Raw genomic sequence first — 14,396 nt, forward strand, 5'->3', positions numbered from 1 at the left:
AACCCTATGTAGCTACCCGAACTTAAAATCCAATGCCGTGATTCGTTTTTACGGTTGTAATATCGCGCGATTTTAAAATTATGCATCTTGATCTAAAAATTACGCATCATGATTTGCATTTTCGCATTTTTTAAATTCGATGTAGAGTTTTATATGCACCTGATTTAAAAGCCTCATATCGGGATTTATAATCACATGGTTTACAAGTTTAAAAATCGCACTTTTTTTGTCAAATTTTTGTTTATACATATACATATATCTTAAATCTTCTTGGATTTCCTCTTTTTTACTTTCTGACTACTCTCATCCCTGATATTATGAAGTTATTACGTTTTGCACCATATTATGTTTTTTTTCTGCGCTAAACAGCTCATAATACCCCATGGGCCATAAAGGGGTGATTGTGTTCTGTGTTTACCCCGGAATTCTGGGTTTTTGATATCATTTGCCAGGGTCTAAAAAACTAGGAGCAGGATATGTCCTTTTTTTGCAAATATCTTTGTATTCCATGTATCTCCAAATTAGTTCACGAACTTCAGCGAATCAAAAACTTGTAATCCAAATAAATTGTCACAGAATTTTTGGTTCGTCAAATTATTGCCATTTTGAATATTTAGAACTACGTCGAAATCTGCTAATGTCATGATTCTATACGTGATTTTAATGTCAAACATAAATTTTCTTATTTACTTGTTCAGTAACTGCAGAAGTATCTTAAGAGTAGGGGGTCTCTCTCTGTCCCTGTATATTATATTAGTTTTATCTGATTATTTATTAGTCTGTATTATCTGAGCCTATCAAAATGGCAACTGAGAATTTGAACTTACAATTTTAATTTCATGATTCAAATTGTTTTAAGATAAAATTTATAAAAGAAATTGTTTAACTGTAAATTATTTATCTCTCCTTTAGGGTATTTTTTTATTCATTTTTTTTATATTTCTGTTTTCCTTTTCTTTAAAATTCTGTTCACTGTTGCATATAATGAAGAAATTGACATTTTCAAATTGTTAGTTGATGCTACTTTCTCTACCGAATTGCGTGGCAAGACAATAAAATTTTGTAACGCTTTCTGGTTGGCCAGGGTTTAGACTCAATTTTACAGATAAATGTTTTTTTAAAAATCATTTTGCCATCTAAAATTTGTTGACTCACATTTATCTTTGTAAACTTGTCAAAACATTTATCTTTGTAAACTTCTTTCATTAACTTGACTGTCTGGAGCCATTTTGCCCAAAGATAGCACAATTTTATGGCACAACTCATTATAAATATTTAGAAACTTCCAATTATCATTTTGAAAAAAAAAAAAATCGTCTGCTTTGACAATAATTTTTGAAGATATTTTAAAGGATTAATTATCACCAGATTTTCCAACCTGAAAATTATTTTAGTATTATTATACAATGTTGTCACTGTGCTTTCTAAACATTTTTAGAATCCTTGTCTAAATTAAACTAATAATGCTATGCACGCACATTAAGTATCGCAAATAAATATTTGTGCAAGGACAAATTCTAAGAATTCACTACTGAAAAAATAAATTTTAAAAATATTGATTCATGTTTGATTATTTCTTCAAGTTTCATTTAGCAAATAAAGTGGTGTCAACGTTTTTTTCCCCTTATTTTTTTATCTTTTTTTTCTTATTTTTTTATTTATTTATGCAACTTTTCAATGACATCCTGCTATCAATTTGCAACTCCAAATGTCAATACTTTTTGACATGAAATCTAAAAATGTAGATAAGATTAGATTGTAATTGTAACTGTAGATTACTAAACAGCCTCATATATTTATAGTCTAACTCGCTTATAACAAGCTTTGATTTAACGAGAACTCGGATTTAACAAAGAAATTGAAAATACTTAGTTGGTACAATCTATTGAGCATAGCTCAGTTTTAATGAGTAAACCCCTTTTTTAACGGATAATATATTTGTGATTTACTAAATTTCTACTTTTTTCCACCTCTCCAGTTTAGTAAATTCCATCTTGGAAAAATTTGTTTAGCATTCCAAAAACAACTTAAAGCTGGTGATGAATCATAAATCCAGGGAACGCATGAACTTTTTCGAAAAAACAGGGCTCCGAATGACAATGTTTTTTGGGACATGAGTCTTATTGGCAGAAAAATAACACAACAAAGAAATAATTAATTAGTTCAATGCAAATAAGCAAAATTTTTTTTTGCACTGTACAGGAATGAAAAATAAATTAAGTGCTACATGCGCCAGGTAGCTGAGCGGTAGCGCTTCGCACTGTCGTGCCATAGGTCCCTGGTTCGATCCTCGGGCCAGGCAAGGTTGACTCAGCCTTTCATCCCTTCAGTGGGTCGATAAATGAATGAGTACCAAGCATGCTTGCGAACTAAACACTGGGGGTTTCGCGTTCGGCTGACCACCTAACCGGAACATCTGCTCCTGCACCCCAGAGCCCAAAGGTTAAGAAAACTAAGATGGGCGCAGTAGGCCATGGCCCTCTATGGGCTGCCGCGTCGCTGTGTAGAGAGTACATGTACCGTATATTCCGGCGTATAACGCGCAATTTTAATACAAAAAGTAACATTGGAATTTACGGGTGCGCGGTATACGACGAATATAAAAAATTATAGTAGATTAAAAAAATTTAAATATTGAAAAATACGTTTATTTTAAAGAAATAACATACCTTTACCTATATACTTTATTGATTTTCGTTATTACATAAATAGTTCATTATATTCGTCTTCCGTTAATTCCTCAGGCGCGTCATCACAATCTGTTTCGTCTTCATCATCTGTGTTACCCTCATCCATAAATAAACAGTCATCTTCTGATCCGTCCATATTATTTGAAATGCTGCATTTTTTGAATGATTTTCTAATAATCTCAGGCTTAATTTCATCCCATACTTTTAATATCCATTCGCACACTGTTTCCAAACTTGCATGACGCATATGTCCTCCTTTCATAAAGGTTTTATCGCCCTCCAACATCCAAGTGTTCCACTGTTTTTTTAAATTGGCTTTAAATGGTTTGTTTAAGCAGACGTCCAATGGCTGAACTAATGGTGTCAATCCGCCCGGAATAACTGCCATATCGGTTTTACATTCTTTCAACAATTTTTTTGTATTATCTGTAAGGTGGGACCTAAACATATCCCACACTAAAAGGTTTTCTGGTTTTCTATTGATACTAGACGAGATATTGCACATGTACAATCGAAATTTTCGTGAGCGTTATACGAAGAGTATATCTTAAAATTGAAAAAAAGTTATTAGAAATTACGGGTGAGCGTTATACGCCGGGGCGAGTTATGCGCCGGAATATACGGTATTTTAATAAATCTGAACAAAGTTTTATGATTTTTATGAACACTCTGTTATAATGAGCAAATATCCTTTTCGTGCTCATTATAAGCGATTTCGAGTGTATACACAAAAGTATGATAAGATTAATGTAAAATTTTTAAGATATTTACAATTCTACCGAATGACTAAGACTCCTACATTTATTATTTTTATAATCCTGTAATTGGAAATTTTAGCAAATGTTAGTAGATTTAAAAAAAAAGAGAATTTTTTTATAAACTTGAAAAAAAATTACATTACAAAAATTTAATTTAATTATTATACACTGCTTAAAATAGAATATTTAACCATATTGGCTACCTACTTATGTACAGTTACTCCCTGTTATCTGTGGGATTATGATCCATTTAGAGTTTATCTGTGGCCCAGTTCTCAGGCGAAATCTGCTTGGAGAAAAAAGCTATATTAATGTTTTATGATATATGAATTATATTTATAATACTCTTATATTTTCTTCCCGAAAGTCTTTTACAGGGTGCGTATCGTTTTTAAAAAGTGCTTAAAGGTGCTTATTTTTGATTTACGTTTTTTAAAAGCCCTTAAAGGTGCTTTTTTTTTATTCAGTGTTTGTAAAAAGTGCTTAATTTTCTATCTTTTAGAAAGAGATTTTTTCTTTGCCGTATCAATTGTTGTTCAAAATTACAAAAAATGCATTATTTTCATAATTTTCTCTGCAATATTTATCAGAAACTAGTTACATCATCATGATGATGTCAAGTTTTTGAAAATGTTATTGAATTTTATTGATTTTATGTTTATAAATTAAGTACTTTAAACGATAGAAAAAATCATTTTTATTTTCAGCACAGATCCTAATTATGATTTTTTTTTGTAGTGTAAATATTTTTTGAGTGCTTGAAAAGTACTTAAAAGGTGCTTATTTTTTGATTGAAAAACTGACTATGCAACCTGTTTTATATTTTAATCTTATTATTTTTTTGTTATTAAATGTTCGTTGGGGGAAAAAAAATGTCGATTATGAATAAAGATGTTATAACAACATTAGCTGACATATTTTGACCATTTTGTGGATTACCCATTTATTATATTTATCTGCATTTGATATGCCACCCAATTACTTTGGTATTAATAAGTTTATTGTGCTTTTATCATTAAAGCAAATAATTTAAAAATTAAATTAGCGTTTTAATTTACTTACTGAGATTTTCTTCTTTTGAATTTGTTTAGAATTTCATTTCTGTACTTTTTTTTTGTAAAATTAAGAGTTTGACGATCAAAAATAATATTGATTATTAAGAATGTAGTATATTTTATACTGATGAAATAGTGATAATGAATATTCAATCAGAAGTGAGACTGAATTTCAAAAATGTTGTTTAAGGAAACGCTAATTATTTAATGTAATTAAGAGAGGTGCCAAAAAGTTATTGCTACTTCATTGGAAGGTATTTAATTACATTAATTCAATTTAGGTGTTATTTTAAATTAGAAACAGTTCATACTGTCTATCTGCACGGGAACTGTAAGCCGAGAATTTTTAAAAACGTTTTGAAAGCTGAAGTGGGAGGTTTGCTTTTAATTTATCCACTAACTTTGAGAAATTCCAGGATAACATCGCTAACTGAAATGTTTATTCCTTTGTAAAGCATTAGCAATAATCAGTAAATATCGCAAAAAAGGAGCTGGGAAAAAGAATGTCTAAATGTAACAACTGAAATAGAGACACATAAAAAGTGCAATTTGAAAGAAATACTATTATTTTTTAAACTTCTAGTCTGCCTATGTCTAGGTGAATGAAAATGCATAAAAGAATACACTAAAATCCAATAAATTCCATATCAGATTCTCTGTAAAGCTCGGCAAATTCCCGCTCAGTCAGTGGAAGGGCTGATGTCAATGCATCCCCCAATGTCTTTAGCTTCACTTTTGCCTTCACAGACAAAATGATCTTCACTCCCTTGCGTATTGTTACTGATGCAACATTTTTCAAAACACTTAATTACGACATCGGAAGGATATCTTAGACATGTTACTCCAGATAACTTTTTTAGACTATTATTGGAAACATTTGGCTTTCCCAAATATACATAACGAAATTTGAAGTTGTAAATGTAGAATAAAAAATCTAAACAAAAATGTATGCTTTTTTTTTTTTTTTTTTTTTTTTTTTTTTTTTAAATTTGGAAACTTGCACAATAATATTTAAAGTGAAATAATTCCATAGTTGAAGCTTTCTAATATAATACTAAATCAGATCATTCAAAATAAAAAATGAAATCCGAATATCGAACCAGATTATCAGATTATTTCAGATTCAAAACTGGAAGAGGATTAGCATTTTAAAAATTCAGTTCAAAGATTTTTTTACTCCCATGGAAATTTTTAATTAAAAAAAATTTTTTTTTCTTCTCCCGTTTGCTAAATTTTATATTTTCTACTCTATGAATATATTTTAGTGAATATAATTGTATAAGAGCCCATAATAAATACTTTTACTGCAAACTTAAGTTTGTTAAACTACATTGTCGAAGCATTGCAGGCAGGCTGCACTGATGAATTGTTTCCAGGTGTCAGATTTTAAAAGAGGGGAAATGATTCCTTATCGTTCATTACTGAAGATAAAAAATAAAAATATTTACTTTTTCACATTTTCTGTGGCAGTTTTATTTACATTAAAAAAGAAAAAAAAATAGACATTGGCTTTCTAGCAGTTTATTATTATTATTATTATATATATATATATATATATATATATATATATGTTTTTGATGAACAACACTATGTAGATAGTGTAAGTGCAATAATATTATTCAAATTTGGTGCTACCTTGTAAGTTGCAAGCTAAACTTTATTATCGAGCAAGTTAGTACCAGGTATAGATTTCGGCGAGAAGCAGTTGCGATGGAATAGTTAATGTGTCCACTGATTATGCTAATCAATGGTTAGTGAAATTTGCCGCTTATTGTCACCACATTTTCAAGAAGAAAATCATTAATAAATCATAACTTTAAAATTTATTCGGTGATCAGTCTCACGACAGTTGTGTAACGGAATCAAAGTTACTTGGTCACTCATCGAAATTTATGTAAAGTGAGATAAAGCCTTTGGATTGTAGGATCAGAAATCGTCATCGGCAAAGTTTTGCAGCTTTTTTCTAAAATATTTTAGGGGTCGAACCAACACCAGCTTTTTTATCTTTCTAAATTCACTCTAATAACCAATTGTTTACTTATCCTTCCTATGGGGAGGTGAAGTCTTTTGGGTTCGTTAGAATGCGTTAGGTGTGTCTGGGAAAGGGGTATTTCTTTCCAACGAATATTTTAAGTACTTAATTTTAAGTCACAAACAACAAAAGTTTTCCTACACCTTTATTATGAGATCAATAAAGCAGCATTATAGGATCAATAAAGAGATCCGACCTTAATTTGCCTGCCTCTAACCTTAATTGCATAAAATTTAAATGAAAATAGTTATACTAAATTTAAGATTTTTAATTGACAATTAAACCTAATTTAGAGAAATTTATTGTCTAGATTTTCAAGAAAAAGTAAGAAAATAATCTCCTTTCTAATGATTGTGGATGTTTCGTTGGTAAATCGTTTGTCAGTTGTGAAAAATTTATATTTGTAACCAAAGGTATATGGTGACATATTTCTAGTAACAAGTCATTTAACTGCAATCATTTGCCAGTTGTGAAAAAATTAATTTGTAACTAAAGGCATATAAGGCAAATTTTATTTGTATTTTGTAACAAAAGGCATATGAGGACACATTTCTAACAACAGATCCTTCTGCAATCGTTTGTCAGTTGTGCAAAATTTATTTTTGTAGCAAAAAGTGTGTAGAACATTATTCTACTACAGTTGTTTGTTAGTCGTGCAATTTTTCATTGTAAAAAAAAAAGAAACGGACGAATTTTGAGTAACAAATCATTCGATTATGATAGTTTCTACCTCCTTAACTTTACAGGGCCAATATCATTTATGCTCTGGATTCAAAATTACTTCAAGAAATGTGCTAAGAAAATAAATTTGTTCAACTCAAAATTAGTTTATGCTTTTATAACTAAACGCACAATAACAAATCAGGTCAAATTTTGAGTAACCAATGTTACAATTGTTTGTTGTTACAAGAAACAAGTTTTGAGTAATAAATTATTTTTCTGCTATCATTTTTCAGTCATGCAAAGATAAGTTTTGACATATTTTTTGAAAAAACTTTGATTCCAGAGCTTTGACATTGGCCTTATAAAGTTAAGGAGATAAAAAAAAATCTGTTTCACCCAATTTAGTTTAAATTGAATTTTACATCTGGTAATTACACTAAGCAGTCTAAAACAATTTCCTAAAACAAAGAATCACGTCGAATTTGTCAATATGAAAAGATGACGATTCAACGAAATTCTAATAACGAATCTCCTCCATGCTCCGTTTGTCAGAAGTATTGAAACAATATGTCTACATTATCAAAAAGAAATACTACATAGTTAGAAATACATCTGCGAAATTAATTTCCAATCTTCCCTCCAAAAATAAAGAGAGAAAAAAAAAATAGCAGCACCGAGAAAGAAACCTCACAACGAAATTTTTCAACTCAAAACATCCATAAATTGCCCAAAGAACAAATTAAAGTCATCCATCCGCAGGAAAATTCTTAAGAATAACAGAACGAAAAAAAAAAGGGAAGAAAGACGAAAATTATTTTCGAATGAATAAGATTGTGTCATCCGCATGAAATGAGTGGCGAGAACAAAGAAGGTTTAAAGAAGGAGGGAAAAAATCGAATTATTTATCGTCTGCCACTGCTCGATCGGAATTTTGATGTCACTACTGACACGACAATAGCGGAATGGAAGACTAATAGAAGTGTTGCCAGTTGTTTTATTGCAATTCTTTTCGTCCTGTGCTCATTAGTCAAACTGAAATTCGATACCGTTATTCTTCGTAATCGTGAACAAATATTATTGGTTTTGATGAACGTTTTTAATGATTCCATGTAATGATTTAGAGTTATACAACATGGAAAATTTTTTTAAGTGTCATTTGTAATTGGCAACATTCTTTCTATGTTTTTTTTGTATGAACTTGTTTAAAAAATCTGAAATTTTTCAAATATCTTTTTAAATGTTGTCATTTTAAATCTTATATTACAGCACCTTTTTAAATGGTGTCAAAGGCAAATTTTTGAATTACCGTAATTTAAATTTTCTACAAAGCAAGAACACAGCATTTTCCAAAGCACTCTTGTAGTTGTTTTGAATAATGATGAGCAACATGAAATTTCTGAAATTCTAAAACAATTATATTCAATAATTGTATATATATAATAGATCAATTTCCAAGTTTAAAAACTCATGTGATAATTAATGACTTTTACTAACCTACAAATCAGAATTATAATCAGGAGGCTTAAAACTGCCAACTAGAATTATAACTAAAATTATTTGTAACACTTAAATTAATAAAAACATAACATAAAAGGAAAAAAAAATCAATTTCTTAAATTTTCACAAACTTGATAAATAAAGCATTACTATTGATCATAAATCTGATTTTTAAATACGTGAATATTTATTAGTATTTAAGACAGAAAATATTTAAAAAAAAAGAAATACAATCACAGGGTTTCAGGAAGAATGAGCCTCGGTTTAATATTACGTTCAATATTACGTATTTGGTAATTTTGGACTCTCCACCTATTTTGCCAGTGAAAATAAACGTAAAATTACGTAAATTTCAACTTTTTTTTAAGACTTTGATTGCATTATTTAATTGTAGGATTAAATTCAAATAAAAAAGATATAACTTTCCATTAAACAAAGTTTACCCTTTAATTAATTTTATAAAATTTTGAGTAGAATATTCTTAAGGAATTTTTTGTGTTTTCTTTTTGTGTTCAAAATTGATTTCCTTTACAGCGATAAAAAAATGCTTTTTTCTTCCGAATTCAATTTTGATCCACATCTGAAATTTTCTATGTGTAATTTTTTAGTTACCTCTGATTTTCTAGAAATTTAAAAAATATTTTTTTTTAATGTCTAGCGTAAGCATTGCATACTTTCCACCTCTCTCCTTGTCACCAAAAATAAGCAAATTACATACCCCTTTATGTCCTTTCATAATATTTGAAGAACCCTTCAGTTATTAGGTAGTTAAAGGTAAAATCTTTCATCAGACTACTAAGATGAAGAAAAGGCCGTTCTTTCTAAGACACTTATATTTTTCTATATTTGATGTCTTAAGACGTATTAATAAGTACTCATAAAACACCACTAGTTTAATTTTGGTAAAATTGGATTAAAGTTGGTCTCTCCTTACGGCCATACGATAACAAAAAATTTATATTTAATATTAGAAATAAAATCTTCATTTTCCATTTTTCCGCTTCTTGTTAGGAATCTTTTTCTACCTACTTAAATTATTTGCATTTGATGTTAAATTTTTTTACGATCTTTCACTTTATATTTAAGAGAGCCCTGTGGGAATACATTAACTGTTTGATATTCCAGTTTCTCAACCCCTCTTTTTTCCTGACTCACGATCCGGAGAGGCGTGAGAACGGGAAAAAGAAACGTATTCGAACATCCACAAGTATCCCGCTGAGACACACATACAATCAAACGCCCAATATTGGAATCAGAAAACGATATAGCATTGGAAGAATACCCCCAACAGGTCTCCCCTTTATATCAAAATCCCTCGATACCCCGCGGGTTTTCTGTCAGCAGTAAACACCCTCTAGAAGTCCGGGTCAGGCATCCGGAAACGGACAGTGGAAGGTCCGGAACTTAGTTCCCATTGTGCAGTAAACAGTGAGAAGCGTCCAAACACCGGATTGCTCTATTAATAAAGGTAGAAGGGCGCGTGCCCCAGTAATCCAGTGAGGAGGTCCCCAAAGATGAAGGGGCTTCTGAAAGGTCACGTGCTCGGTTATTGCTGATGGAGAGTCGTCCATGTCTGCGCGGTCGAATTGATAGCCCCGGGGTTGACAGTTTTAAACGACTGTCACACCACTGATGGAAGTTGATCGCCATGTTGTGGTTCAGAATGGGAAAGACCGTTCGGCACCTATTCTCTTCCTCTATCTATAGACATCAATTTTATGGCCCTTTGGGGGTTATTAGGTAGATTTAAATGGTGGGAGGGATAATTTGATAGGGGTTTAACCTCCCCTTTAAGTTTTACATAAATTTTTTTTTTACTGCTCTTTCCATATATAGATTTTTTTTACATCAAACTCTTTATTTTAAAGCCTTTATTGTTATTTTTTAAAATTTTTAATTACTAATGAAAATCAAAATATGTAAGATACAATAATACAGATTTTTTAATTATACCGTAATATTACATTTACTGTTATCTGGTGATATGTATATGTTACCGGCAAAGTATGAAACGCCGGCATTCTATTAAATGCCTGGGCATTGTATATAATGCCGGATGTTTTTAGGCAAGGTATGAAATATGAGAAGCATCAGATACTTTCCCTAGGCATTGTAGATAATACCTAGGCATTCTATAGAATGACAAATGCTATTTAGACAAAGTATGAAAGAAAAACGTCCTGATGAGGTTATTATGTAAATGATGCGCATTTCTCAAAAATAAAAATGTCATTCTGAAAAAATAATTAGAGTGAAATTAAAAAAAAATTATTCAAAATGCGTAAAGAAAAATGAAAGTTGTACAAAACATAATTTATGCGTTTCTTATTAAGAGAAACAAAATTTTCGTTAAAAAATTCACATTTAAGTCACAACTATTTTCAGTTTAGAAACAAATATTGCACAAAATATTCATTTCAACACCTTTACTAGCATGGCCACAGAAGATTTTATACTTTGCCGGTTTCTCATTTGGCATTCTATAGAATGCCTGGGAAGTGTGGGAAATATAAATCATTTCATACATTGCCGGCTAGTTTTAGGCATTCTATACAATGCCTAGGCATTCTATAGAATGCCGGATTTCAAACTTTGCTGGTAACATATATAAGCTGTTCGGATGTAGAATGTCATAAAAGCCATTCAGATTTTTTTCTTAGTTTTAAATGAAAATAATTTCGGTTACAGACTTACAAACACGGTTATAATACACATTTTACTACAGACAGACCATAAATAATGTTATGTTATGAATTTCGCTTAGAGGAAAAGTAAATCACCCATGTTTTAAGAAGTTATTCACTTTAAGAAATAATAGTAATAATAATAATAATGATAACAAAACACCTGGAATAGTTTTACAAGTTTTTAACTAAACAATTTATACATTGAGATGTTTGGTGTTTTTAATAGAAAACTAGCTTACAAATATAAATTTAATGCTATCCATTTAATACCACATACGATGAAACGCAGTCTTACACTATTATAATTAGAAAATTATTTATACTATTAATTTTTTACTTATATATTCGAAATATTTAAAATCGGGATAAATCTTTTCGTTGTAGGTTTGTCCGAAACAAAAGTAGTCTAACCATGTAAAAAATTAATTGATTGAAAACGGAAAAACTCACTTTCTATAACAAAAATAGCGTAGAAACATTATTTGTGTTTCGAGCTCGATAAATCTTAAAGTTTTAATTTGTTGAACTACTTTCCTTATTCATCATTTTAGATGTTCTGTATCCTAATATAATTTTGGTAACAGTCGTGGGGGTTTGGTGAGTTGACAAAGAAGAATCAATGCAAAACTTCAACAAAAAAAAATATAAATATAACATTATCAGCGCATTTCAAAGGAGAAAGCGTAAATTTTTCGTCTAAAATCATTCTTGCTTTACTGATAACAAGTAAATGTAAAATTAAGGAAGCACAGTTTCCCAATTTATGGTAAAAATCAAGCAAGCACGAGAAAAGAATATCAAAAAAATAATATTTATTCTGAAATACTTGAAACAGCGTCTTAACCCCAACAAATGAAATAGTCTTAAGCTTAATATCAATTAAAAATATACAAAAATAGTTTTACTGCTACAGTATGCTCTAGGCAGCGAAACTACACACCCGCAAAGAAAGCTTTTGGAGCTTTCATCTTGCTGGAGCTTTCAATCCTAATACTTCAAATGCATTGTAGGATTATTAGTGATGACGGGAAGATATGATCTTAAGTACCTTCAGTGCATCAGTACATTTTAAACAGTAAAACAATATGGAATAGAATAAAAAAATTATCTTTTCTAAAATAGTTCTAATAACTCAACTGCATAAAGAACTCTCCGCAGATTTGTGATTTGAATGAGAAATCTGTAAAACTAGTTACCCTGCTACAGTGTCTTTAAGACATGAAACTAACTCATTAACAGAAGAACATTTTTCTTGAGAATAATTTTAATCTTCCAAGTCCATAGAGGTGCTCATCGTGAGACCATTCGTGGCTCCATTGAGAAATACATACAAGCAGTTTTACTGCACTGAGATATTCAACTATGCGAAATCTAACCATACTTCCAAGAAGAAATGAATTTTCTCTTGAGAATAATTCTAGTTATTTAAAAGAATCACAGATTTATTTGTAGTTTCAATGAAAAATCCGTAAAAGTAGTTTCACTGTTACTGTATGCTAATGCCAGTGAAACTACACTTACCCATAAAGAAAGGAACTTTCTTCTTGAGAATAATTCTAGTTCTTCAAAAACATGAAGTGCTCTTTGTGGGATCAGCTGTGAATACGCTCAGAAATCCTAAAAAGTAGTTTCACTGAAGCTCTATATTAAAGATATAGTAAAAATATATACTCATGAAGAAAGGCACTTCTTTCTTGAGAATGATTCTAGTCTTTCATGTAAACAGAGTGCTCATCGTGATACCATTTGTGGCTCCATTGAGAAATACATACAAGCAGTTTTACTGCACTGAGGTATTCAATTATGCGAAATCTAACCATACTTCCAAGAAGAAATGAATTTTCTCTTGAGAACGATTCTAGTTATTTAAAAGAATCACAGAATTATTTGTAGTTTCAATGAAAAATCTGTAAAAGTAGTTTCACTGTTACAGTATGCTAATGCCAGTGAAACTACACTTACCCATAAAGAAGGGAACTTTCTTCTTGAGAATAATTCTTGTTCTTCAAAAACATAAACTGCTCTTTGTGGGATCAGCTGTGAATACGCCTAGAAATCCTAAAAAGTAGTTTTACTGAATCTCTATATAAAAGATAGTAAAAATATATACTCATGAAGAGAGGAATTTTTTTTCTTGAGAATGATTGTAGTCTTTCATGTAAACAGAGTGCTCATCGTGATACCATTTGTGGCTCCATTGAGAAATACATAAAAGCAGTTTTACTGCACTGAGATATTGAAATCTGCGCAATCTAACCATACTCCCAAGAAGAAATGAATTATCTCTTGAGAATAATTCTAGTAACCTTAAAAGAATCGTAGAATTATTTGCAGCTTCAATAAAAAATCTGTGAAAGTGGTTTCACTGTTACAGTATGCTAATGGCAGTGAAACTACACTTACCCATAAAGATGGGAACTTTCTTCTTGAGAATAATTCTAGTTCTTCAAAAACATGAAGTGCTCCTTGTGGGATCAGCTGTGAATACGCTCAGAAATCCTAAAAAGTAGTTTCACTGAAGCTCTATATTAAAGATATAGTAAAAATATATACTCATGAAGAAAGGAATTTTTTCTTGAGAATGATTGTAGTCTTTCATGTAAACAGAGTGCTCATCGTGATACCATTCGTGGCTCCACTGAGAAATACATAAAAGCAGTTTTACTGCACTGAGATATTCAAATCTGCGCAATCTAACCATACTCCCAAGAAGAAATGAATTTTCTCTTGAGAATAATTCTAGTAACCTTAAAAGAATCGTAGAATTATTTGTAGTTTCAATAAAAAATCTGTAAAAGTGGTTTCACTGTTACAGTATGCTAATAGCAGTGAAACTACACTTACCCATAAAGAGAGGAACTTTCTTCTTGAGAATAGTCCCAGTAATTTAATTGTTTACTGACCAAATATTTTGCAAGTTATTGATCTGAGAAATTTTATTGTTTACCTACATAAATAAATATGTTTTTTTCTTAGCTTTTTGAGCTCAATTTATAAAAAGGACATCTGAAAGT

General features: G+C 30.4%; 1 long non-coding RNA gene across 1 annotated transcript in view; it reads right to left on the reverse strand.

Annotated features, from left to right (window-relative positions):
- Positions 1 to 3,652: 3,652 nt before the first annotated feature.
- LOC139426348 (uncharacterized) overlaps positions 3,653 to 14,396 on the reverse strand; it is a 186,892-nt gene continuing 176,148 nt past the window's right edge. The window contains exon 3 of the long non-coding RNA XR_011637600.1: positions 3,653 to 3,734. This is a non-coding gene — a long non-coding RNA (uncharacterized lncRNA). The remainder of the gene's footprint in view (positions 3,735 to 14,396) is intronic.

Source organism: Parasteatoda tepidariorum, chromosome 8, assembly GCF_043381705.1.
Source record: "Parasteatoda tepidariorum isolate YZ-2023 chromosome 8, CAS_Ptep_4.0, whole genome shotgun sequence".
Lineage (NCBI taxonomy): Eukaryota > Metazoa > Arthropoda > Arachnida > Araneae > Theridiidae > Parasteatoda > Parasteatoda tepidariorum.